Below are 27,135 nucleotides of genomic sequence, written 5' to 3'. Positions count from 1 at the left end.
ATCTACTCTTTTCCCATCAACTGTTCCTTGAGGGAGATTTTCGAATCATTTTGGGAAGGTGGAGTGAGCACATGTCCGTCTTAAGGATTACGGGCCCAAGGAGTCACTGGCAGCACACTGGGTGCTGTGCAAATATCACTTGGCAATTCTAAAACATCCAAGATACAAAAGAAATTCCACTCCCTCACTGGCATTTGACACCGCAATATTTTATGCTTGTTAATGTATGCTACCCTGCAGCAAACATGGGGCACTCAGTCTTTAGTTGTTATCATGCTATCTGCAGTTAGGGTGGCATGGTGGCTCAGTGGCTAGCACTGCTGCCTCACAGCACCAGGGTTCCAGGTTTAATTCCAGCCTTGGGCGACTGTGTGGAGTTTGCACATTCTCTCCATGTCTGCACGGGTTTCCTCTCAAGTCCAAAGATGCGCAGGTCAGGTGAATTGGCCATTCTAAATTGCCCATAGTGCTAGGTGCATTAGTCAGAGGGAAAAATGTCTGGGTGGGTTACTCTTCGGAGGGATCATTGTGGACTGCTTGGGCCAAAGGGTCTGTTTCCACACTGTAGGGAATCTAATCAATAAACCTTGACAGTGGCTACTAGATGACAAGGGCAATGTTTTGATGTCATTGATCATGATTAGATTAGATTACATTACATTACAGTGTGGAAACAGGCCCTTCAGCCCAACAAGTCCACACCGACCCGCCGAAGCGCAACCCACCCATACCCCTACATTTACCCCTTACCTAACACTACGGGCAATGTAGCATGGCCAATTCACCTGACCTACACATCTTTGGACTGTGGGAGGAAACCGGAGCAACCAGAGAAAACCCACGCAGACACAGGGAAAACGTGCAAACTCCACACAGTCAGTCGCCTGAGGCGGGAATTGAACCCGGGTCTCTGACGCTGTGAGGCAACAGTGCTAACCACTGTGCCACCGTGCCACCCACAAACCCTTTGGCCCAAGCAGTCCACAATGATCATGACACAAGCTGATTAACAAAGTCAATGCTCATACAACAAGTCATGGCACATAAATTATGACAGAATAGGCTTTTAAGATGTAGAAATAATCAAAAGGCGTTCGACAAGGTTCCCCATGGGAGACTGATTAACAAGGTTAGATCTCAAGGAATACAGGGAGAACTAGCCATTTGGATACTGAACTGGCTCAAAGGTAGAAGACAGAGGGTGGTGGTGGAGGGTTGTTTTTCAGACTGGAGGCCTGTGACCAGTGGAGTGCCACAAGGGACGGTGTTGGGTCCTCTACTTTTTGTCATTTACATAGAGTCATAGAGATGTACAGCATGGAAACAGACCTTTTGGTCCAACCAGTCCATGCCGACCAGATATCCCAACCCAATCTAGTCCCACCTGCCAGCACCCGGCCCATATCCCTCCAAACCCTTCCTATTCATATACCCATCCAAATGCCTCTGAAATGTTGCAATTGTACCAGCCTCCACCACTTCCTCTGGCAGCTCATTCCACCCTCTAAAGTTGCCCCTTAGGTCTCTTTTATATCTTTCCCCTTTCACCCCAAACCTATGCCCTCTAGTTCTGGACTCGCCGACCCCTATTTATCCTATTTATCCTATCCATGCCCCACATAATTTTGTAAACCTTTATAAGGTCACCCCTCAGTCTCTGATGCTCCAGGGAAAACAGCCCTAGCCAGTTCAGCCTCTCCCTATAGCTCAAATCCTCCAACCCTGGCAACATCTTCGTAAATCTTTTCTGAACCCTTTCAAGTTTCAGAACATCTTTCCGATACAAAGGAGACCAGAATTGCACGCAATATTCCAACATTGGGCTAACCAATGTCCTCTACAGCTGCAACATGACCTCCCAACTCCTGTACTCAACAATCTGACCAATAAAGGAAAGCATACCAAATGCCTTCTTCACTATCCTATCTACCTGCAACTCCACTTTCAAGGAGCTATGAACCTGCACTCCAAGGTCTCTTTGTTCCCTAAGACCTTACCATTAAGTGTATAAGTCTTGCTAAGATTTGCTATCCCAAAATGCAGCACCTCGCATTTATCTGAATTAAACTCTATCTGCCATTTCTCAGCCCATTGGCCCATCTGGTCCAGATCCTGTTGAAATCTGAGGTAATCCTCTTCACTGTCCACTACACCTCCAATTTTGGTGTCATCTGCAAACTTACTAACTGTACCTCTTATGCTCGCATCCAAATCATTTATGTAAATGACAAAAAGTAGAGGACCCAGCACCGATCCTTCTGGCACTCCACTGGTCACAGGCCTCCAGTCTGAAAAACAACCCTCCACCACCATCCTCTGTCTTCTACCTTTGAGCCAGTTCTGTATCCAAATGGCTAGTTCTCCCTGTATTCCATGAGATCTAACCTTGCTAATCAGTCTCTCATGGGGAACCTTGTCGAACGCCTTACTGAAGTCCATATAGATCACATCTACTGCTCTGCCCTCATCAATCCTCTTTGTTATTGCCTCAAAACACTCAATCAACTTTGTGAGACATGATTTCCCACGCACAAAGCCATGTTAACTATCCAGAATCAGTCCTTGCCTTTCCAAATACATGTACATTCTGTCCTTGAGGACTCCCTCCAACAACTTGCCCACCACCGAAGTCAGGCTCACCGGTCTATAGTTCCCTGGCTTGTCTTTACCGCCCTCCTTAAACAGTGGCACCACGTTTGCCAACCTCCAGTCTTCTGGCACCTCACCTGTGACTATCGATGATACAAATATCTCAGCAAAATGCCCAGCAATCACTTCTCTGGCTTCTCACAGAGTCCTCGGGTACACCTGATCAGGATCTGGGGATTTATCCCCTTTACCTGTTTGAAGACCATCCAGCACTTCCTCCTCTGTAATCTGGACATTTTGCAAGATGTCACCATCTATATCCCTATATCTTCCATATTCTTTTCCACAGTAAATACTGATGCAAAATATTCATTTAGTATCTCCCCCATTTTCTGTGGCTCCTCAGTCACCTGGCCTGCCTTATTTCCCAAGAGTAGGTCAAATTTTGCACATTCTCTAGTAGGTACATCCACATACTGAATCAGAAAATTGTCTTGTACGCACTTAACAAATTCCTCTCCATCTAAACCTTTCACACTATGGCAGTCCCAGTCTATGTTTGGAAAGTTATAATCCCCCACCATCAACACCCTATTATTCTTACAGATAGCTGAGATCTCCTTACAAGTTTGTTTCTCAATTTCCCTCTGACTATTAGGGGGTCTATAATACAATCCCAATAAGGTGATCATCCCTTTCTTATTTCTCAGTTCCACCCAAATAACTTCCCTGGATGTATTTCCGGGAATATCCTCCCTCAACACAGCTGTAATGCTATCCCTTATCAAAAACGCCACTCCCCCTCCTCTCTTGCCTCCCTTTTTATCCTTCCTGTAGCATTTGTATCCTGGAACATTAAGCTGCCAGTCCTGCCCATCCATGAGCTATAAATGATTTGGATGCGAGCATAAGAGGTACAGTTAGTAAGTTTGCAGATGACACCAAAAATGGAGGTGTAGTGGACAGCAAAGAGGGTTACCTCAGATTACAACAGGATCTGGACCAGATGGGCCAATGGGCTGAGAAGTGGCAGATGGAGTTTAATTCAGATAAATGCGAGGTGCTGCATTTTGGGAAAGCAAATCTGAGCAGGACTTATACACTTAATGGTAAGGTCCTGGGGAGTGTTGCTGAACAAAGAGACCTTGGAGTGCAGGTTCATAGCTCCTTGAAAGTGGAGTCGCAGGTAGATAGGATAGTGACGAAAGCATTTGGTATGTTTTCTTTTATTGGTCAGAGTATTGAGTACAGGAGTTGGGAGGTCATGTTGTGACTGTACAGAATATTGGTTAGGCCACTGTTGGAATATTGCATGCAATTCTGGTCTACTTCCTATTGGAAAGATGTTGTGAAACTTGAAAGGGTTTTGAAAAAATTTACAAGGATGTTGCCAGGGTCGGAGGGTTTGAGCTACAGAGAGAGGCTGAACAGGCTGGGGCTGTTTTCCCTGGAGCGTCGGAGGCTGAGGGGTGACCTTATAGAGGTTATAAAATTATGAGGGGCATGGATAGGGTAAATAGGCAAAGTCTTTTCCCTGGAGTCGGGGAGTCCAGAACTAGAGGGCATAGGTTTGGGGTGAGAGGGGAAAGATATAAAAGAGACCTAAGGGGCAACCTTTTCATGCAGAGTGTGGTATGTGTATAGAATGAGCTGCCAAAGGCAGTGGTGGAGGCTGTTACAATTGCAACATTTAAGAGGCATTTGGATGGGTATATGAATAAGAAGGGTTTGGAGGGATATGGGCCGGGTGCTGGCAGGTGGGACTAGGTTGGGTTGGGATATCTGATCGGCATGGACGGGTTGTACCGAAGGGTCTGTTTCCATGCTGTACATCTCTATGACTCTAAAAGGGTTCCACTCCCTCAACATTCAGTTGGCATGCAAACAAATGCAATGTTTCATGCTGGTCAACGCCTCCATTCTGTCAGGGTCCTATGGCATTATACAAAGATTCATGGCGGATTACTGTATAATGCACAATCTCACCAACAAGAGGACACAACCTTTGCTACCAACAAAGCAACAAGAAACTTAAGAAGTGGTGAATAAGGCAAATAATAATACAGTCCCTTTCCAGACAGATGTCTAACAATCCATTCATAGACTGTGGTATTGGTAAAAACAATCTCAATTCCTCCTCAACCAATAGCCTGATACCTCGCATTCCCTCTATTACTGACCATAACAGCATGTTTAGCTTCACTGTAAATTAAATGCCAAGTCAAAAATTTCAAACCAAATTAAACCAAACCACTCAAGCATACAATTGTGAATCACTATCATTGTGCATGCAATTTTTGAGAAGATGTGTAGCTCAGGTTGAGGTTCTGGATGTAGGTTTGCTCACTGAGCTGGAAGGTTCGTTTCCAGATGTTTCATCACCATGCTAGTTAACATCATCAGTGAGCCTCCGGTGAAGTGTTGATGTTATATCCTGCTTTCTATTTATGTGTCTTGGTCTCTTAAGGTGGGTGATATCATTTCCGGTTCTTTTTCTCAGAGGTTGGTAAATAGGGTCCAAATCAATGTGTTTATTGATGGTGTTCCAGGCTGAATGCCAGGCCTCTAGGAATTCCCGTGCCTGTCTCTGTTTGGCCTGTCCTATGATAGATGTGTTGTTCCAGTTGAAGTGATATGTACGTAAGAATACTAGTGCTAGTGGCGGCTAGTTGGTATTCATGTTTCCTTGTGGTTAGTTTTCTGCCTATCTGTCTGATGTAGTGTTTGTTACAATTCTTGCAAGGTATTTTGTAAATGACATTCATTTTTCTAGTTGTTTGTATGGTGTCCTTCAGGTTCATCCATCACTGTTTAAGTGTGTTGGTAGGTTTGTGGGCTACCATGATTCCAGGGGGTCAGAGTAGTGTGGTAGTCATTTCAGAGTATCCACTTCACCTTCAATGACAAGACCTACAAACAAATCAACGGAACACCCATAGGATCACCAATATCAGGGTTCTTAGCAGAGACTCGAATGAACAGCCCTCCCAACTATCCAGCCCAATCTTTGGGTCCACTACATGGATGACACCTTTGTCATCACAAAACAGAACAAATTAAAGGAAACCTACAACATCATCAACAATATCCTTACTGGCATAAAATTCACAGCGCGAGAGACCTGGGTTCAATTCCCACCTCAGGCAACTGTCTGTGTGGAGTTTGCACATTCTCCCTGTGTCTGCGTGGGTTTCCTCCGGGTGCTACGGTTTCCTCCCACAGTCCAAAGATGTGCAGGTCAGGTGAATTGGCCATGCTAAATTGCCCGTAGTGTTAGGTGAATTGATAAATTTAGGGGAATGGGTCGGGGTGGGTTGCTCTTCGGACGGTTGGTGTGGACTTGTTGGGCCAAAGGGCCTGTTTCCACACTGTAAGTAATCTAACCTAACCTACAGACCAGTGTCTACAGGATAGCAACGCACACAGACCCAGATACTCAACTACAGAAGCAATCATCCCAACACCGACAAACAGAGCTGCATCAGGATATTATTTAAATGGTTCACAACATACTGCAGCAAATGTGCAGAAGAAAAATATCTGTACAGCACATTCAAGAAGAACGTGTACCCAATAAACACAGTCCGCCAAATCCTAAACAACAAACCCAAACAAGCAGACACAACGTGCCCAGAAACTCTTGCCACACTACCATACATCTTGAAGATGACTACCAGACTATTCCGACCCCTTGGCACCATGGTTGCCCACAAACCTACCAACATACTTCAACAGCGGCGGATTAATCTGAAGGACCCTGTACAAACAACCAGCAAAACGAATATCATTTACAAAATACCCTGCAAGGACTGTAACAAACACTACATCAGAGAGACAGGCAGAAAACCAGCCACCAGGGTACACAAACACAAACTAGCCACCAAATGGCGTGACTCACTAATATCTTTACATACAAACACCACTTCGACTGGGACAACATATCCATCCTAGGACAGGCCAAACAGAGACACGCACGAAAATTCCTAGAGGCCTGGCATTCAGACCAGAATTCCATCAATAAACACATTGATTTGGACCCCATTTACCAACCTCTAAGAAAAAAGAACCGGAAATGATATCATCCACTTTTATAGACAAAGACATAAATAGAAAGCAGGGCATAACACCAGCACTTCACCGGTGGCTCACTGATGATATTACCTTAGCATGGTGATGAAATGTCTGAAAACAAGCCTTCCAGCTCAGCGAGCAAACTTGCAACCTGAATCATTGTGCATTTCCGTTATATTTCTTTCCATGTACGTTGCCTGTCCCATGCTCTTTTGCAATCTGTCACAAGTTGCTGGAAAGCTATTAACATTCAGTGCAACAGCATTAGGGTCCTAGGTGGCTGACATTGTTCATGGTGACTACCTGCTCCTGCACCTTGGGAACAAAAAACACTCCTACTTCTCATCCATACCAAAGCCTTTCATACTGCATTGGAATTCTTGCAGATGATCTGGGACAAACTGTACCATTCTTCTATCTTTTCCAGATCAGCTTCAATTGTAGAATAAATTGGAATTTGTTTCCAGAAAAAAAATGTACCTCCCGATTAAGAGGAACAGATTGGCTTTAAGATGTTTTTATCCATTCCTGGGATGTAGGTATCTGACTGGACAGAACTTCTTGCTTGCCTGAGCTGCCAATGAGCAGTGAGCTGCCTTCCCGAACTGCTGAAATCCATTTGGTGTAAGTCCACCTACGATATCATTCGATGGGGGGTGGGGGTGGGGGGCTAATTTCCTGGATATTGCCATGTATCAGCTGTCCTCATTCTTCTAGATAGTTGTGCTCAAAGGTTTGGAAGGTGCTGTCTAAAGAGCCTTGGTGAATTTTGACAATGCATCTTGTAGATGGAAGACATTGCTGCTACTGAGCGTCAGTGATGGAGGGAGTAGATACTTGTGCATATGGCAATTTTTGCTCTGGTTGGTTAATTAAATCTATTGTAATCTTGTAGTTTTACCATACCAACTTGACTGGCACCAGGGGAAGAAACCTTCAGTGGCACGGTGGCTCAGTGGTTAGCACTGCTGCCTCACAGCGCCAGGGACCCGGGCTGGATTCCAGCCTTGGACAACTGTCTGTGTGGAAATTGCACATTCTCCCTGTGTCGACGTGGGTTTCCTCCGGGTGCTCCAATTTTCTCCCACAATCCAAAGATGTACAGGTTAAGTGAATTAGCCATGCTAAATTGCCCACAGTGTTGAGGGATGTGTAGGTTAGGTGCAATAGTCTGGGTGAATGTAGAGTAGTAGATTCGGGGTTTGGGTCTGGGTGGGTTACTCTTTGGTGAGTCGGTGTAGGGCTGAAGGGCCTGTTTCCACACTGTCAGGATTCTACGATATGTGGCCATAGCGTCCTCGGTAGTGTGTGAGATGTGATCTGTGTCTTTCTTCCTTAACAACTTTAAGCAGCTCTGAATATTCCTGCATTCGTCTTTCGCAAGCTATGTTTCTCTATAGCTCCTCAGGAGTAAACTTGAACTCCACTCTGACACCATGCTTTGTATTCACAAAACAACAGGTTCTACCGTGTCTTTATTGAAACGCTTCTCATACAGCTGCCTGTAAGCCATAATAGAAGTAAAAGTCACGTCTGTAGATGTCACATGACCACAACAGAACAGGAAAGGCATTTATGATTGCATTTCAATCCACATAGCACCTTGCTGAGAGATAAAAGAATGAGGAAGAGCAAATTATGTTGGTGATTTTTCTGCTGGGTGTTGGAAGGATAGTTGAATTAATGTGGGGTGCAGTTGGTAGCTCATTTGTTACTGAGTCATTAGGTTCTGGATTCAAATTCTACTCCAATGTTTGGGCACAAAGATCAAGGCTGACACTGCAGTCTAGTACTGAGCTGTCATTTTTCAGATATAATGTTAAACCAAAGTGCTGCCTGTTTGGGTCAAACTAAAGGATCCTATCCTATTTCAAATGGCAACTCAATTGTCCCAGTAGCCTAGCCAATATTTATCCCTCAAGCAACATCACAAGAACAGATTTTCTGGTCAATATCTCATTGCTGTTTATGAGAGTTTGTTCTGAGGAAATTGGCTGCCATGTTTCTTACACTGCAACAATAACCACACTTCAAATGTACTTCATTGGCTACAAAGTGCTTTGACATATCTGGATGTTGTGAAAAGCATTAAATAAACACCAGCCTTCCTTTGACAAATAACAAGGGATAATTCCCAAGTGCAAGCTACAGCAGCCTCAGACCCTGAATTTAGCTTCAACTGCACACCACTCCTTGTTCCTTTGATAGCCACTATCTAACATCTGACTATGTAAACAAAGAGTATCTCATTGGACAATATTTACATTGCAACAAAGTGACACGATAAAGGTCTCTATCTACACTGTATTGGAAGGAAAACTGTCAGCAGTCCTGGGACTACTTCCTGTCCTATCCTTGATTTCACAATTTGCTAGTACCTCTCTTGCTCAGTCAGAGGACCTGTATGGAGTTGATTAGATTAGATTCCCTACAGTGTGGGAACAGGCCCTTCGGCTCAACCAGTCCACACTGACCCTCCGAAGAGTAACCCACCCCTGTCTGACTCATGCACCTAGCACTATGGGCAATTTAGCATGGCCAATTCACCTGACCTATTCATCTTTGTGACTGTGGGAGGAAACCGGAGCACCCGGAGAAAACCCATGCAGACACGGGGAGAATGTGCGAACTCCATACAGACAGTCGCCCAAGGCTGGAATCAAACCTGGGACCCTGGTGCTGTGAGGCAGCAGTGCTAACCACTGTGCCACCGTGCTGCCCATGATGTCTGATCTTGGACATTCTTTGAGTACTAGCTTGGAAAAATGTAACACACAGTTTCCAAAGTGAAAAACTAAGGTTCAACAACACTTACCAAACTACAACTCAAAATCGAAAATCAGCTCATGCAAAAAACACTCAGCATTTCCAAGAAATCACAGTTAAAACGCCGTGTAGAATTCTGCAGGCAATGAAACTAAGGAAATTACACTTAAAGAGTCTGGATGATGGATGTCTCTCTAACTAATGCAACTCTGTAAGTTGACATACATTTTCAGCTTTCTATAAATTAAGGAATTCCTCAGTGGAGGCATTTTGTCTCCTCTGGGCCTCAAAACCCAATTTAGCTCTTTATTTCAAATGCCACTTCAGCCATTTAGTTTAAAGTCTTTTGGTTATAAGGCTTTAACCACCTAAAGGCATGTCAATCAGAACAAACTATAATACAAATGGTGAAAAACAACACAGATTTAGTTTTGAGCTTTGCTTAGAAATGATAGTCATCTATCAGTGTGACTGCAGAGCAACATTCAATGAAGACTTTGCTTTGATTTGACATGTCATTGTAACCTTTATGTTATTTAGAGATATACCACATGCATGAGGCTTGTGACAGCTTGATATTCAGATCTGTTTAATAACAAAGTCACAATTTTAATGGAAAATATTCATTGTACTTCCAGTAAAATTGAAAAGTGATATCTAACGTCTATAATATTAACTTTATTCATGTATGACATTGTATAAATGAAATACAGAAAAATGATGTGATAGAATCTATATGTCAAATGTAGTACTGATCATTACTCACATGCAATATCACTGCTTCCACAGAATCAAATCTGGTGAAATACAAGTCACACTTTATTGCTCCTCATTGTTATACATCCATGGGTATCCTGTGGTGAGGGATTGCTGTAATTCAATTTTCACTACATATTTTTTCTTTAATTTAGTTATTACATAACTTGAGTGTAACTGGCAAAGCCAGCATTTATTGCCCATCCCTAATTGTCTTTCAAAATGATTGTGAGCTGCTTTCTTGAACTGTAATTCATGTGGTGAAGGTGTTTCTGTAGTACTGTTGGGTAACATGTTCTAGCTACAGTGAAGGAGCGGTGATAAATTTCGATATTGGGATTACTGTTCTCTTTAATCTCTGTTGGCTGTGCACAGCTGACTTGATGCACTGTCTCGTAATTTTATGATTGACCTTTGCCTGTCTATGTGCACATGCGAAAGAGAATGTTTGAGTCTGCTTCTTCCTGCTGAGCCACATTCCCAACTGTTGCACAACCACATTCCTATGTAGCCTCGAGGGATCATTAGTGAGGATGCTATATGGCTGCCTTTGCCTCCCTACTGGTAAATATTGTGGTTTTTGATGGTTGTTGAATTAGCATTGGCAAGTTATGAACATGATGTACACATTAGGAGCAAATATAGGCCATTCAGCCCTTAAAGACTGCTTCACTATGTAGAAGATAATGGTTGATAGATTTTGTTCCAAATTGCACATTCCCATCTACCTCAAATAATCCTTGATTCTCTGGCCTAATAAGAATTTATATACCTCTGTCTGAAAAATATTCAATGATCCAGATTCTGAGGCAGAGAGTTCCAAAGTTGCACAATCCTCTGAGAGACAACTTTCTGCTCATCTCTAAATGGGTGACCCTTGATTGTAAAACGTGTCCATAAGTTCCATACTCAAGATTAAACTTGCTTTTCACATTGACCTTGTCAAAGCAATCCAGAATCTTGTAAATTTCAACTAAATCACCCTCACTCTTCTCAATTCCAGTAGAAACAAATTCAGCCTGTCCAATCATGCCTCAGACGACTTGCTCATTCCAGGTATAATTTTATTAAACCTCCTTTAGAACTGCCTCCATTGCATTTACATTGGTTAAATAAAGGGAGCAGTCATGTCATTACCCTGTATAAATGGGTAAATAAATATATCTTTAGTCTTATGTTCATCTTCTCTTCAAATAAAAGTGTGATATTCTATTAGCTTCTTTCTGCACCTGCTCACTAACATTTTGTGACCTATGCATTTGATCACCTGGCTCCCTTTGCAGTTGAGAGAATTCTGAAATTGTTCTCCACTTAAATAAAGTGAACCATTTTATGTTTTCCAACATCATGCTCCATCTGTTCTGAGGAAGGATCACTGGACACGGAATGTTATTGCTGATTTCTCTGCAGAGATGCTGCCAGACCTGCTGAGCTTTTCCAGCTATTTCGGTTTTTGGATTATACTCCATCTGCCAGATTCCAACTGCCAGACATTTTTTTAAACCAACTCACTTAACCTTTCCGTATCAGTCTGCATCCTTATGTCATCTTCACAACAGACTTTCCAGCGTCAACCTGCAGATTTAGCCACCAAGCCTTCAATATTTTTATCTAAGTCATTGATATAAATATTCAAAAGTCGGGGGTTCAGCACAGATCCCTGTTGGACCCCACTTACCACATCCTGCCAATCTAAAAAAGATCCATTTTTGCATACAGGTAATCCCCAGGTTACAAATGAATTCAATTCTTGACTATGTTCAGAAGCCAATTTGTACACAAATTGAAAGCATAAATCACTACAACATAAAATAGTCATGCAGAAGTTTGTATGTCAGATCTTTAAAAGTAATATTAATATGGAATTGCATTCATAAACATGAGCATTGGTAAGTCAGACAATCATAAATTGATGATCAAAAGTACTCTGTTTTAGTCAAGTATGGTGCTCCTTAGACTATGAGCTCCAACCTTGTAAAATAACCTTTCATTTGGAACCTTGTCAAATGCCTTCTGAAAATCTAAATTAAGCACATCAATCGACTCCCTTTTGTCCATAGCACAGGTTACTCATTCAAAGACTTCCAATAAATGGGTCAAACATTATTCGCCTTTCACAAAATCATGCTGAGTCTTCCCTATAAGCCTGAGTATTCCCAAGTGCCCCGTTATAACTTGCTTAATGATAAATTTTAACATCCCCAGCAGAACAGACATCAAGCTTCCTGGCTATTGCTTTTTATTTTCTGCCTCCCTCCTTTCTTTTTTATTCACTCACAGACGATTATGGCGCCAGCGAGGCAAGCATTTATTGCTCATCTCTAATTGCCCAGAGGGCAGTTGAGAGTCAACCATATTACTGTGGATCTGGAGTCACATGTAGGCCAAACCAGGTAAGGACAACAGATCTCCTTCCCTAAAGGGCATTAGTGATTCAGATAGGTTTTTCCTAGCAATCAGCCATTGTTTCACAGTCATCATTATACCCTTCATTTCAAAGTCTTTTTGTAATGGAATACAAATTCCCCCATCTGCTGCTGTGGGATTTGAACCAGGGTCCCCCGAACATTAACTGAGTTTCTGGATTAATAGTCTGGCGATAACACCACTAGGCCATTGCCTTCCCTTAGCTCAGTAATTTAGTGTGTGCGCGTGCGTGTGCATGTGTGCATGTTCATGTTTGGACCAAGACTGTATACAGGTCTGGAATTGAATGCCCCCAGCAAAATCCAAACCTAATATTGGTGTGAAAATATTTCTTTGTAGCACTATCCATAACTTCTTCCAGCACTTCCATCATGAGTGAGAATACATAATGAAGTGGTAATTGGCCAAATTTAACTTCATGATATGAGTGGACAACATGGAGGTCATTGCAAGCTATTACTTTTATTGGATCAGGTGCTTGAAGTTATTCCAAAAGTGAGTTTGAACTGGGAAATACAGAAGAATCACACAATGGGGCCAGGAGAGCACGCCAAAGATTCCTGACTGCACTGCAGGCCTCAGATAACAAAAAAGGACAGAGGTTTGACTATCCTAGGGGAGCTGCAAGGCAATGGGACCACATAGGGCTCAATGCCAGCCATTTTCAGTCCTGAAGACTTGGATGCTATGCCACAAGAAATTTAAATAACCTCAAATGTATGGTCATGATAACCAAATGCTTTTTCAAATAGCAAGTCCCACCAACTGTAGCACTCATTTTTCAAATTGTTCAGTTCATGATAAACCTTCATTCACCTGGCAATAACTTTTATGAATCATGATCCATACTTAACCTTCAAATTTTCGCCTCACCCTGAAACCCTTCATATTGCCATAAGCCTCACAGCCACATCTCACACGTTGCAGACACGGCCATGTCACTCAGACAGCTTGTACCGTGCACACTGGAACACAACCTCACTTCTGCAGGGAACCATGGCAATGGAGTAGCAGTGCAGCAGGCTGGCTCCCAAGCCCCGAGCTCATCTGCTTCGTCCGCTTTTGCATCTTTTTCTTCTTTTTCTGCTTTCTTTTTAAGCTTGTAACCTTTTTTAACTTTTGTTCTGAGCTTCAAAGTGCCCAGTGCGTCGGAGGCAAGGTTTGTTTGTGACAGCAGCTCAGGGAGTTGTATTTATGCTCCCAACAACAGAGGGATGCGAGATTGGGCCCAGTGTCTCTTGAGGGACCCGGCAGCTTCAGCAGCAGCTACACTGCTGAGATCATCCCAGCACGGACTCATGGTGGCAGCATCGTCGCTAGAGACAAGATGGCACCAAAGAATGGCAACATAGTTCTATGGCATAGCGAAGGGACTCAAGGATGGCCGACTGCTTCATGCTGGTATCGATCTCAGAGTCGGGATGGAAGAACCTGGATCCAGACCCATGACTAAGCACTTAAAGAAGAATTGTAATGTTGAACTGTTAACTTTATTTCTTTATTATTTTATCTTATACCTAAGAGTTTGTATCTAGCTACCTTTGTGCCTAAGGTGGCACTGGACAATGGCAACTTTGTCCACTTTTCACTATACTCCTGTATCCCTGTACTTGAGTACACATGATACAAAAACCTAATTCTAATTCTGAGGACGCACACTACCTGACCCCGGAAGGAAAAAACGCCAGGAAAATTGGTGAATGCATAATGGTTTGACTCATCTTTTAAACTTCAGAATGGAGATCCAGTCTGACCAGTTCATTCATCTCCAACTATTCCTTTTATTTTGCTGTTTCTTTCCCCCTTGGTAGATAACAGCACATAAATGGTGGTGACAGGTGTCTTCAATCAAATGGACACATTGGAGTGGCTATTAACTACAACGTAGTCCATTGTGTGGCTGAAAGCGTCCAGACTGAGTGTATTCTTAGACCTAATCCACCTTCTTGCAGCCCAGTTTCTTGTCATCCTGCAACTTTGTTTTATTTGTAAGCTGGAAATGAGATAAACATACACCTCTTGCTTTCCCTTCCTCCCCTTCCTGGACTCTATCCTGTATCTTTTGCCTTTGACAGACCTAAGAACCACTAAGTGCCTTAATGACTACCATCCAGTGGCTCTGACATCCATCATTATGAAGTGCTGCGAGAGGTTAGCAATGGTACACATCCACTCCAGCTTTCCGGATTGCCTTGACCCGCTACAGTTCGCTTACTGTCACAATAGGTCCACAGCAGACACCATCTCCCTGGCCCTGTGTTCATCCCTATCACATCTGAATAATAAGGACACCCATGTCAGACTCTTGTTTATTGATCTCCCCTCCGCCTTCAATGCCATAATTCTAACAAAACTCATCTTCAAGACCTAGGAGTCTGCTCCCCGTAATGTAACTGGATCCTGGACTTCCTTACCGATAGATCGCAATCAGTAAGAATAGGTGACAACACTGCCCCCACAATAATCCTCAATGACAGTGCCCCACCAGGTTGCATACTCAGCCCCTTAATTATACTCCTTATGCATGCATGACTGGGTGGCCAAATTCTGCTCTAACTCCATTTACAAATTTTGCTGATGACACCAGCGTAGTGAGTCAGATTTCAAATAATGATGAGACAGGGTATAGGAAGGATATAGATAGCTTAGTGGCATGGTGTAAGGACAACAATCGCTCCCACAATGTCAGAAAAATGAAGGTGGTGGTCATCAACCTCAGAAAACAGAGTGGAGAACTTGCCCCTATCTGTATCAATGGTGCTGAAGTGGAGATGGTCGAGAACATCAAGTTCCTTGTAGTAAATATCATCAATGATCTATCCTGCTCCATCCAAGTCAATACTACAGCCAAGAAAACACACCCATGCCCCTACTCCCTCAGAAGGCTATGGAAATTTGGCATGTTGGAGGGTTTGAGCTATAGGGAGAGGCTGAACAGGCTGGGGCTGTTTTCCCTGGAGCGTCAGAGGCTGAGGGGTGACCTTATAGAGGTTTACAAAATTATGAGGGGCATGGATAGGATAAACAGACAAAGTCTTTTCCCTGGGGTAGGGGAGTCCAGAACTAGAGGACATAGGTTTAGAGTGAGAGGGGAAAGATATAAAAGAGACCTAAGAGGCAACTTTTTCACGCAGAGGGTGATACGTGTATGGAATGAGCTGCCAGAGGAAGTGGTGGAGGCTGGTACAATTGTAACATTTAAGAGGCATTTAGATGGGTATATGAATAGGAAGGGTTTGGAGGGATATGGGCCAGGTGCTGGCAGGTGGGACTAGATTGGGTTGGGATATCTGGTCAGCATGGATGGGTTGGACTGAAAGGTCTATTTCCATGCTGTACATCTCCATGACTCTATGACTCTTACCAATGTTTTCAAGGCACCAGAGAAAGCATCCTATCTGGATGCATCACAGTTTGGTATGGCAACTGCTCTGCCCAGCACTGCAGGAAATTACAGAGATAACAGTTGCAAACACAGCACAGTATATCACGAAAACCAGTCTTCCTTCCATTGACTCCATCTACACATCTCGCTGCCTCGGGAAAGCAGCCGACATAATTAAAGGTTCCTCCCCTCCCAGTTATATTCTCTTCCACCCTTTTCCATCAGGCAGAAGCTACAAATATTTAAAAACATTTACCAACAGATTTGAAAACAGCTTCTTCCCCTGTTATCAGACATACAATCATATTAAAATTGATTTTTCTCTGCACTCGCTGTAGCTGTTACACTATATTCTGCACTCTGTTTTATTACCCACGTTTTTTTTAAAATAATTCCTGGGATGTGGGTGCCTCTGTCTAGGCCAACATTTATTGCCCACCCCTAATTCCCTAGACGGCAGTTAAGAATCAACCACAGTGCTATGGGTCTGAAGTCATATTGTAGACCAGAACAGATAAGGATAGAAGTTTGCTTCCCTAAAGGACATTAGTGAACCAGGTGGGTTTTCCAACAATTGATTCATGGTCATCATTAGACACTTATTTCCAGGCTTTTTAAAAATTACACTCAAATTCCATCATCTGCCACTAGGACATCACTTTCCCTACTTAGGTAAGGTCTGATTTGTCTGGTTAGCATGCAAAATAATCCATTTCATCAGACCTCAATACATGTGACAGCGATAAATCAAATCAAATGGTGAAAGTGGAGAAAGTGGAAGCAGAAGAACTATTAATGAAGAAATATTATCACTAGATCACCCACTCTCAGCTTACAGTTTGGAGACTAACATTAAACTCAAGCATAGTTTCAATGTGGGATCCACACAATATATGAGCACAAGTGGCCAATGGTCAAGACATGTTGAATGGGTGCCAGATTACCATTGGTTAATATTGTACATGGTTTTAGAAATCAGAGATTAGGGGCCAGACGTTCATATTGGGTTAGAGAAACACAATCAGGCTTTTGCAGATTCCAAAATGCACAGTTAACTCTTGGCTGACTAGGCCTAGAATTTATGTGTTTCAAAGCAAGGGGGTGTGGCATGGGGGAACTGTGCAGATTGTAGATTGCAGCCTTTATACTCTCCTGTTTGGGGGCAAGGCCTATGTTCAGACATGAAAGAGGATGAAGCAAATACTTCCTGTCATCTACACAATCAAAGGCCTGCAAACTGTACCAAGTCTGTACCAAGACTGTTCCAAAATCAATAAACCAACTGAAGGCATTCTGCCATGACATACCACTGGAGGTCACCTGTCATCATTGCACTGGGACTGAGGTTTGCTGAAGCATTATTTCCATGGATTAAAGTTTACAGCCCCTCAGCTGATTTTTGTTGGGTTTCATTTAAAATGATCATTCCTTTCCTCCTCACACAGATCCCCATAATACAGATCCCCATAATTATGGGGATTATGGATTATCCCCATAATCCATAATGGGGATTATGGATCCCCATAATCCATCACATTATAATGGGATGGATCCCATTATAATCCATCCCATTATAATGGGATGGATAATTGGCCACCCCATTGTGGCCAATTATGGGATAATTGGCCATAATCCCAATTAATGGCCACTTAAGGATCTCAATCCATCTTCGAATGGTATAATATACAGGTTGGGCCCTCTTGCGGCACAGAGATAGAGTTCCTGTCCCTGGACCAAGAGACCCGGGTTCAAATCCCACCTGCTCCAGAGGTATGTAATAACATCTTTGATTAGATTGATTAGAAAAGTAAGTCTAACATACTGGTCAATAGATCATAATAGTGCCATAATATACAAGAACTGAATTAGGCCTTTCAGTTCATCGAGTCTGCCACCATTCAACATGGCTGATATGTTTCTTAATCCCCTGCTCCCAAATACCTTTGATCCCTTGCTAATATAGAACCTATCTAATGCTGTCTTAAATACACTCATTTGGGTTTATGTTTGGCATGAACTGGTTGGACCAAAGAGTCTATTTCCATGCTGTATGTCTCTATGACTTGGCCTCCACAGACTTCTGTGACAATGAGTTCCAAAGATTCACCACCCTCTATCTGTAGAAATTCCTCCACATCCCACTTCTAAAGGGTCGTCTCTTCATTCTGAGGCTCTGCCCCTGGGTCCTTATTTCTCCTACTATTGGAAACTTCTTCTCCACATCCACTCTATCCAGACTTCTCAGTATTCTCTAACTTTGAATAAGATTCCCTTCTCATCCTTCTAAATTCCATCGAGTATAGACCCAGAATCCCCACATGATAAGCCCTTCATCCTCAGGATCATTATTGTGAACCTCCTCTGGAGCCTTTGTTATCTTTATGATGTGCACAATATGGTAGCCGCCAATTTCAAGCTGCGCTACAAACTCACTTACCTTGGTCCATATACTGCATGCATTTAAATACAACACCCACAGCTGTATTAACAAATTCCACATGAATGCCATCTACAAGTTTGCTGATGATGCCACTGAGGTAAGATGGACATCTAACAACAAGTCAGAACAGAAAGGAGGTAGAGGGTATGGTGACATGATGCAATGAGAACAAATTCTCTCTCAACATTGGCAAAATTAAAGAACTGATCATTGACTTTAGCAAGGAAGGAAAATAACCGCCCCCCCCACCTACATCAATGGAGCTGAGGTTGAAAGAGTGCAGAGCGTCAAGTTCTTCAGAGTGATGATAACCAACATCCTGGCCTGGCCTTCCCATATAGATGTGACAGTCAAGAAGGCACAACAATGCCTCTTCTTCCTCAGGCAGCTCATGAAATTTGACATGCCCATAAGGACCCTCACCAACTATTACACATGCACCATTGAAAACACACTGTCGGGGTACATAATGGCCTGGTATGGCAACTGCTCCCCCCAAGATTGTAGGAAACTACAGAAGATGGTGTGTATAGCCCAGACCATCACAGGAGCAAACCTTCCATCTATGGACTTTATTTACATGGCTCGTTGCCACAGAAAAGCTGCCAACATCATCTACCACTGGGGTAATGTTCTCCTACAACCTTTTCCATCAGACAGAAGATACAGAAGCCTGAAAGCATACTCCAGCAAGTTCAGGAACAGCTTCTTCCCAGCTATTATAAGACTATTGAATGGAGTCTAGCCTCAAATAATTCTGATCGTGCGAACTTTGATCTCTTGTCCACCCTGTGCAATGTTATCTGCATGCCCCTGTATAAATCTTCTGTACATGCTTGCTTACTATGAGCTGCCTGTACTATTAGCCAATCTAGCTTTTCACTGTACGTCAGTCTAAGTGACAAGAAATAAATCATAGTTGTCTCCTTATCTACTGTGCCTGAAGTTAGATTCCTGACCCTTTCCCCACTCTCTTTTCTATTACCTGTGCTGGAAACTTTAATAATCTTTCCTGAGCCTTCCCCACCACCCAACCCACCTACATCTTTAATTAGTTTAAGGTTCTTGTGACCACCTTATTTAGTCTCTCTACTGGGATCCTGGTCCTAGATTTATTCAGGTAGAGTTTGGTCTAACAATATAAAAGGTAGATGAGAGTGCAAAGGCAATTTTCTTTATCTAATTTGCTGAAACCATGGGAAGGAGTGGGAATGCAAATGTCATGCCCTTGTGCCTTGGAGCAACTCCCAAACATTTTCCATCCTTTCATGCCTCTCTACCTGACCTTCAGACCCCATGATGAATGATTGCATACCCTTTGTTAAACTAACAAACGCTGATGTGTTCAATGTTCAAACCCTTGCTGCCACTCCACCTCACATTTCAAGAACCCTACTGCATTGGTCTTGAGCTGCTCACTCCTGAAAGGAGCTCCCACAGAGCTCAGTAAACTGTCACTGCGGAACAGTTCACCTGCTCATCAATCCAATTCAGACCCATCAACACCCACACCATTCATCTCAGTACATTCTCTTTCAGAGGATGCAGTAGACTAAATACTTGCAGAGCCAAGCCCAGAAGTACCACAAAGCAGGCTATAAATATGCTTCTAATCCCAAGCCCTTACTGCATTGTCTCTTGGGGCACAGTTTGACATCTTTTCACTTGAAATACATTGATTAATAATCAAACCCATGCCAGATAACTACTTCTTTACCATGCCATACATAGAACAGTACCTTACTTCTAAGACCATTAAATCATGTGACATTCAGGTCAAGGAAAGCTGTAACCGACACACAAGATGATTCACGTCCCTCCTCTTCCCTTATTCCAAGATAGACTGCATCCAGAATAACCATGAATTCTGGTAGGGAGCTGTGTCCACATTCTACAAACATGATCTTGAGGTATTGCTATAGCATGTGGAGGCCTACAGTGCATCCTGTTTCCACGTGGACCCAAGCTGCCTTCCAGCACCACTAAGATAGCTATGTACATTATACCTAAAATGGTCATACTCTCAGGACACCATGAGCAAAGCCACATCCAGCGACCTATGTTCTTCTATTACCCTCTGTGCCACAGTAGGTTGATAGTTCCTATTACCCAAGCGACCTGATCTTGCTCTATGCAACATGACTGCCCTCAAATGGATACAGGATGCTCAGCAGTCTTGCAGCAGGGTGTATCCCATGACCAAGGCGAAGCAAATGAACTTGTGAATCAAAGACATTGAGAAAGAACATAAGTTACAATGGAGGCTTCTGCAAATTCTATGCCATGATGAATCTGCTCTCACCAAACATTTTTTTTGCAATAAGTAATGATTTCTTTAATCTCAAACTCCAAACTAAACTTTTAGAAGTTTAAGGGAATGTTTTCAAACAGATATTGAACATAATCTAAGCTTGCAGCCAAAGATGGCTACCCAATTTGCATTGACCTTTCACATTCCAATCCACTGAGATGGAGCACTTGATCTATAAAGACCCAGTAAAGTCAATTGCCAGGGGAATCTGAGTGAACCAACACTTCCTGCACCCTGTCGCAATACATCGAAGCACCTGAGGTATTCAAGTGGTGAAGACAAATGATTCCACCGAACCGTTTGGATAATTAGAATCCTGCCTATGAGAGGGTCTCACAAACATGAACTCATCAAACTACGGTGGAAATGCCTTAAATCCCATCACTTGAACACTTGAACCCTGGCACTGAGTGATCATATTTTGATAGTTTTGCATGAATTAAGAGTTGCCTGATCAAATATTTCTTTAACTGCATATATGATGGAGAAGGAGGATTTCAGATAATAGGAGTTGCAAGATCTACTTACAGAAATAATTGACGACAATAGATTTCAAATGAATAAATAATCAGCAAACTGACAATTGTTGATAGATGCAGTGATGGTTCCATGTCATACTCTTCCACATAGTTATGACTAAAAACATTGTAACTGGTGCAATTTCTTTACTATATTGGACAAGTAACAACAAAGCTCATACTTTTAGTTTTTTTTGAATTCAAAACCATGTATCATGTTAAGTGTACAAAATTTTACTCTAATTAAAGGTTTATGAACAGCTATGCAGAATGAAAGCCTGAATCCAGATTTACTGCTAACATGGTACTGCTCACACAATTCTCTGAAGAATAGCAGATGGCTGGCAGTAAGGTTAAGGCTGTAATATAATTGAACAGGTCAGGTGACTGCAAGCTGCAACAGCAAAACACAAAGCTTTATGACTGTCAGAAAATCATTGGAGCTTAATTAACATTTTAAACTCACTGCTGAACACTTGGTACTCTATAATATACAGCTGACAAGTTATTTTCATTTTATCAATTCTGAACCCCATAGAAATGTATTTTTTTTTCTCCATAGGTCAATAGTAATAAAATTCATTGAGGTGTGAATTGACATAAATAAGATTACACATAAGCACATAACCAGAGTCACTGCATTTCAAATCACAATGAGGAATTTTGATGTAAAAGACACTGAAAATCTAAGTACTACAGAACTCCAACTTCCAAGTGTGCTGCAGTTCAGCATTTCCAAGTGTCCAACATTTTGGGGGCTTTACCAGGTTACATATGTAGCTTTTTGGTGATCCTGCCTTTGTCCACTCTGGTGCTGGGAAATGTCCATTAAACTCAATAGTCATTGATATATTATTACCTACCATCCTGAGATAATAGAGCTAAATACAAATATTTGATGCACAAAATAGCAGCAGATGCAATGAGCAACAAGTACTCCCATCACCAGTGTGTGCAAACAAACTCACTTTGAAGATGAATAGAGAATTGTTCATTTCTAAATGACAATAATAATAAAATTACTCAACAAATGCCACTTCACCCAGTTCCCATACCTGTACAAGACATTTTATTTTTAAGCAACCATAAAGTAGGCATTTAGCTTAAAGAGTTTACTTACTTTCTACTCTCCATATCCCTCAATCCTATCTTTGGAAAAAATCCAAATTCCCCTGGCTAAAAATTACAATTGACTTTTTTTCTTATTGTTCAACTTCCATTTTAAGTATGCATTTCCTAATGTCTCAATCCTTCATCGAATGAATTATTGTTTATAAGTGTCTCAAATACCTTTTGTAATATGGAATTAATTGAAAGATTTATAATTTATATTATGCAGTGAATAATACAGTAAAGTACAGTGAGAAGCTTCAACGGTCACCACAATCCAGAGCCATTTTGAATAGATTAAGAATAAAAAAGGTCGAACTGACAGACAGTCGATCTTCATATTGCTGTCTCTGCCATGAGACCTGAGCCAGCACACCAACCACACCTGCACCTCCATCCCTCCTCCACTGCATACACAGGACCTAGCAATGTAGGAGTCACCACTCCACAGGCACCATCTCTGCGTCTTTTGGCCACCTCGTCGATGCTGGTTGCCGTACTGAACCCACACCTCACTCCATAGCCAGGATTCCCCGGCTCTGCCGCCGCCACCACCTTGGCAATAACCGCGAGTCTCTGGCTCCAGGACTCTCTCAACCAGGAGCTGCCAATGACACTTGTCAACAACCAGGAGTCCCTGCTCCGGGCTTACCACAACCACAACCAGGAGTGCCTGCTCCATGCATAACACACTGCCACCTCACCAAAGCCAGGCTGGCCACCACTGCAACCAGGAGTCCCTGGCTCTGCTGCCAGGTCCATGTGCCACCAAGAGTCCCACTTCTGGCCACCTTCCCCCAAGAGGTCGCCTTGCCAGCATTACTATTTTGAAAGATCTGCCACCACTAAATGCTTTGTATACAAATAAATGCTCAATTTCATCCATTTTTCCTTGCAACTTGAATTCTTGATTGCTCACCTTGCAATCTTCTCATGAAGAACTGATACCTTCTATATGATTAAGTGCCTAGGACACCATCTAGTACATTAGATGGGATAAATTAGTGGGTAGAGTGGTTTAGAGGCATGTGGTATATTTGCCTCTATTAGTTGAGCCATACAGCTTAACAGCAGGAGGTTATGCTGGAACGGTGCAAAATGTTGTTAGGCCACAACTAGAGTATTGTGTGTAGCTCTGGAATCCACATTGTGGGAGAGATGTGACAGCACTGGAGAGGTTGCAGATGAGATTTAGCAGGACGTTGCCTGGGCTGGAGAGTTTAAGTTCTGAAGACATATTGGATAGACTGGGGTTGCTTTCCTTAGAGTAGAGCAGACAGGACATGATTGAGATGTATAAAATTATTATGGGCATAGACAGGATAGACAGGAAGAAATACTTCCCCTTTTTGGAGAGATGAAAGACAGAGGGCATGGACTTCAGAGAAGGGGCAGAAGGTTTAGAGGGGATAGGAATAAAACCCTTTTCACTCAGAGGGTAGTCAGAGTCAGGAACACACTGCCTGTAAAGGTGTAGAGGCAGAAACCTTCATAATATTTAAGAAGCATTTAGACACACACTTGCAATGCCAAGGCATCCAAGGCTATGGGCCAAGTGCCCAATCTGGGCACTCAGAAGAGGTCAACCAATAGAAAACGTTTATATCTGGGCCACATCATCATTACACAAGAAACTATGGACATCATTCAGACATGTCGATGGAATACACCTGTCAAGATGTAACAAAGTTCAGCTATTGTGAAGCCATACAGGTAAGGCTGGACGTGATTGTTAAGGATTGTGCAAGGGGACTTGTGGAATTACTTTAAAGTTCCAACAATTTCAGCCAAAAATGTGAACTTGGAAAAAGAGAAATTTGCACTTATTATCATAAGTGCGAACATTCTTTCATCCTAAATACTTCCAATTCAAAATCAAATTCTCTCTTGTTGTCAAACAACTGTGTAAATGTTTTGATTTATGGAAGCAACATTAACAAGTTATATAAATATTGATAACCTTGTGCTCTTTGCTGTCCATTGGCTCCTGATTCATCAACAACTTAATTCTAAAATTCTTGTAATTACATTTAAATCGCTTAATGATTTCGACCTTCTTTATGAGCTACGAGTTGGATCAACAGCAGCAATGATGGTTTGTAAGATGGCTAATAATGTATTTTGATTGTTTATGCTGGAGAACATTAAGTTCCCATTACTGTTAATATTTAGCCAAAAGGAAATGAAGGCCTTTCAAGTAATGTAGAGCTGGAAGACACAGACCATAGACACATTTCCTGCATCAGAAGGCTCAGAACTGCAACCAAAATTTATCAACCCTCCAGCCAATACAACATGCTTGCAATCAAGTTCCATAGGACTGCATCAGAAGATTATGAATTTTTGGCTCCCAATTGTATCACATTTTTGAATAAGACATTTTAAAGTTAGCGTAGGATTGTTAAAGATTGATTAACTGGATGTAAATGCTGTAGCATCTGCAGTCCTCAGTTTTCCTCAGCTGCTGTAAATGCTGTTGTATTTTTGTGAATTTTAAGTGCCCATATGACCTCACTCCAATAAGAAAAGGTCAAATTAAGATTACTGTAACTACTAATGAGCACAAATTACAGCAATAATCATAACTACATTTAAGTCTTCAGAAAAAGATTGCTTCAAAATGGTGCTGCTAGTCCTAAATCAGCACTATATGTCGATTGATAGCTGACTTTCCAGCAGTCATTCACTAAGGTCACTCACAGTGCTGAAAAAAAGACATAAAATTTCCAATTTTGCATTGGTGGATTTATAAAATGGAAATGATAATATGCAAATGTTTGTAGAGATTTAACCAGTTTCCTGCTCCAGTTCCACAAAGGAAATAGCCTTAATGGCTGCTTCCCTGGGGATTCTGTTGACTACCTACTAGAATTATGGAAAATCCCTGCAGAACTTTAGGTTCAATGTATTATTCCTGTATTGTATAAACTGGTACTTTAAGGCAACAAGGTGTAATTGATGGTATGGCTTCCTGTGGTGCAAATGGTAATGTCCCTATATCTGAGCCAGAAGACTTGGATTCAAGTCTCACCTGCTCCTTTGCGTTTCTTAACTTTGTACGTCTTGCTCTGTCGAAACAACCTACGATCCATAGAGTCATAGAGATGTACAGCACAGAAACAGACCCTTTGGTCCAACCCGTCCACGCTGACCAGATGTCCCAACCCAATCTAGTCCGACCTGCCAGCACCCAGCCCATATCACTCCAAACCCTTCCTATTCATATACCCATTCAAATGCCTTTTAAATGTTGCAATTATACCAGCCTCCACCACTTCCTCTGGCAGCTCATTCCATACACGTATCACCCTCTGCGTGAAAAAGTTGCCCCTTAGGTCTCTTTTAACTTATGATCTCTATTCTGGTCTGCCCGACCCCAGGGAAAAGACTTTGCCTATTTATCCTATCCATGCCCATCATAATTTTGTAAACCTCCATAACGTCACCCCTCAGCCTCCGACATTCCAGGAAAAACAGCCCCAGCCTGTTCAGCCTCTCCCTGTAGCTCAAATCCGCCACCCTGGCAACATCCTTGTAAATCTTTTCTGAACCCTTTCAAGTTTCACAACATCTTTCCAATAGGAAGGAGACCAGAATTGCACGCAATATGCCAACAGCGGTCTAAACAATGTCCTGTACAGCCGCAAAATGACCTCCCAACTCCTGTACTCAATACTCTGACCAATAAAGGAAAGCATACCAAATGCCTTCTTCACTATCCTATCTACCTGTGACTCCACTCTGTATAAGTCCTGCTAAGATTTGCTTTCCCAAAATGCAGCACTTTGCAATTATCTGAACTAAACTCCATCTGCCACTTTTCAGCCCATTGGCCCATCTGGTTCAGATCCTGTTGTAATCTGAGGTAATCTGTCCACTACACCTCCTGTCCTTGTATGTTACAATCTGCCTATACTACATGCAAAACAAAACTTTTTACTTAGATACATGTGACAGCAATAAATCAAATCAAATCAAAACATCTGAACAGATTGATTAAAAATATCTAAACTATCAATATCAGCAAATTCCATAACAGTTCAAAGCGGAACTGGGTTTCTTTGTGAACTTTTGTGAATAAATGAGCTTCATGTAGTACTTTTTTTAGCAGATTGGAATTCTATTGCTTTTTAAAAAAATGGTATGCCACATTTGGACATTACACTGCCTGAAACATGTCAGATGTATTAAAAATTTGAATATATCTGCAAGATATTCCTTGGAATTGCTCAGGGTAAATCAGAAAATGTGCTGTTTCATAGTGGCAGGGGTGTTGTATCATAAAACTTTTCACTTGAATCTGAATGTGTTAAATGGAGTACTCTGCCTCTTTCAGTCTGCAAAAGTGTGATGGAAGTTTCCAGTTGTTTAACTGTAACAGCTGCTTGTACAAATCAGCAACACCCGTTTACTGGCAATTTAATCCAAACTCTAATTTTAAGCAGTGCCAATAAGCTCTTGCTGACAGTAGAGCCAGCAATTACTGCAACCAGCTGGAAATTTCCTTCAATGTTTTATCATTTGCTTGTAAATGTTTTAATGCCTTAAAATATCATTTCCAGTGGTAGATTCCCAGGTTAGTGGAGAGACTGTGGCAGTGGCTATAATGATGCCCAAAAATACCTTTAATAGATTTCGATGACTGCTCACACTCAAGTATTTGTGCTCATGCATTCCTAATAATGCTAATAATGCTTTACCCAGTGTAGATCCTCATTTTTGATGTCTCTATGACATTACTTACCATTTGTCTCTCTTTATG

The 27,135-nt window shown here is 42.1% G+C and overlaps 1 protein-coding gene and 1 pseudogene across 9 annotated transcripts in view; one reads left to right on the top strand and one right to left on the bottom strand.

Annotated features, from left to right (window-relative positions):
• LOC122549745 (zinc finger protein 385D-like) overlaps positions 1-27,135 on the bottom strand; it is a 1,031,183-nt gene that overhangs the window by 323,415 nt on the left and 680,633 nt on the right. The gene's annotated exons all lie outside the window — the stretch shown is intronic.
• LOC148149889 (uncharacterized) lies at positions 18,493-19,283 on the top strand (annotated as a pseudogene).

This window comes from Chiloscyllium plagiosum, unplaced genomic scaffold (genome assembly GCF_037043375.1).
Source record: "Chiloscyllium plagiosum isolate Xiang-an unplaced genomic scaffold, Cpla_swu_hap1 HiC_scaffold_5, whole genome shotgun sequence".
Classification (NCBI taxonomy): Eukaryota; Metazoa; Chordata; class Chondrichthyes; order Orectolobiformes; family Hemiscylliidae; genus Chiloscyllium; species Chiloscyllium plagiosum.
Note: the sequence above shows the minus strand (reverse complement) of the source record. Positions and strands in the feature narration are given on the sequence as shown.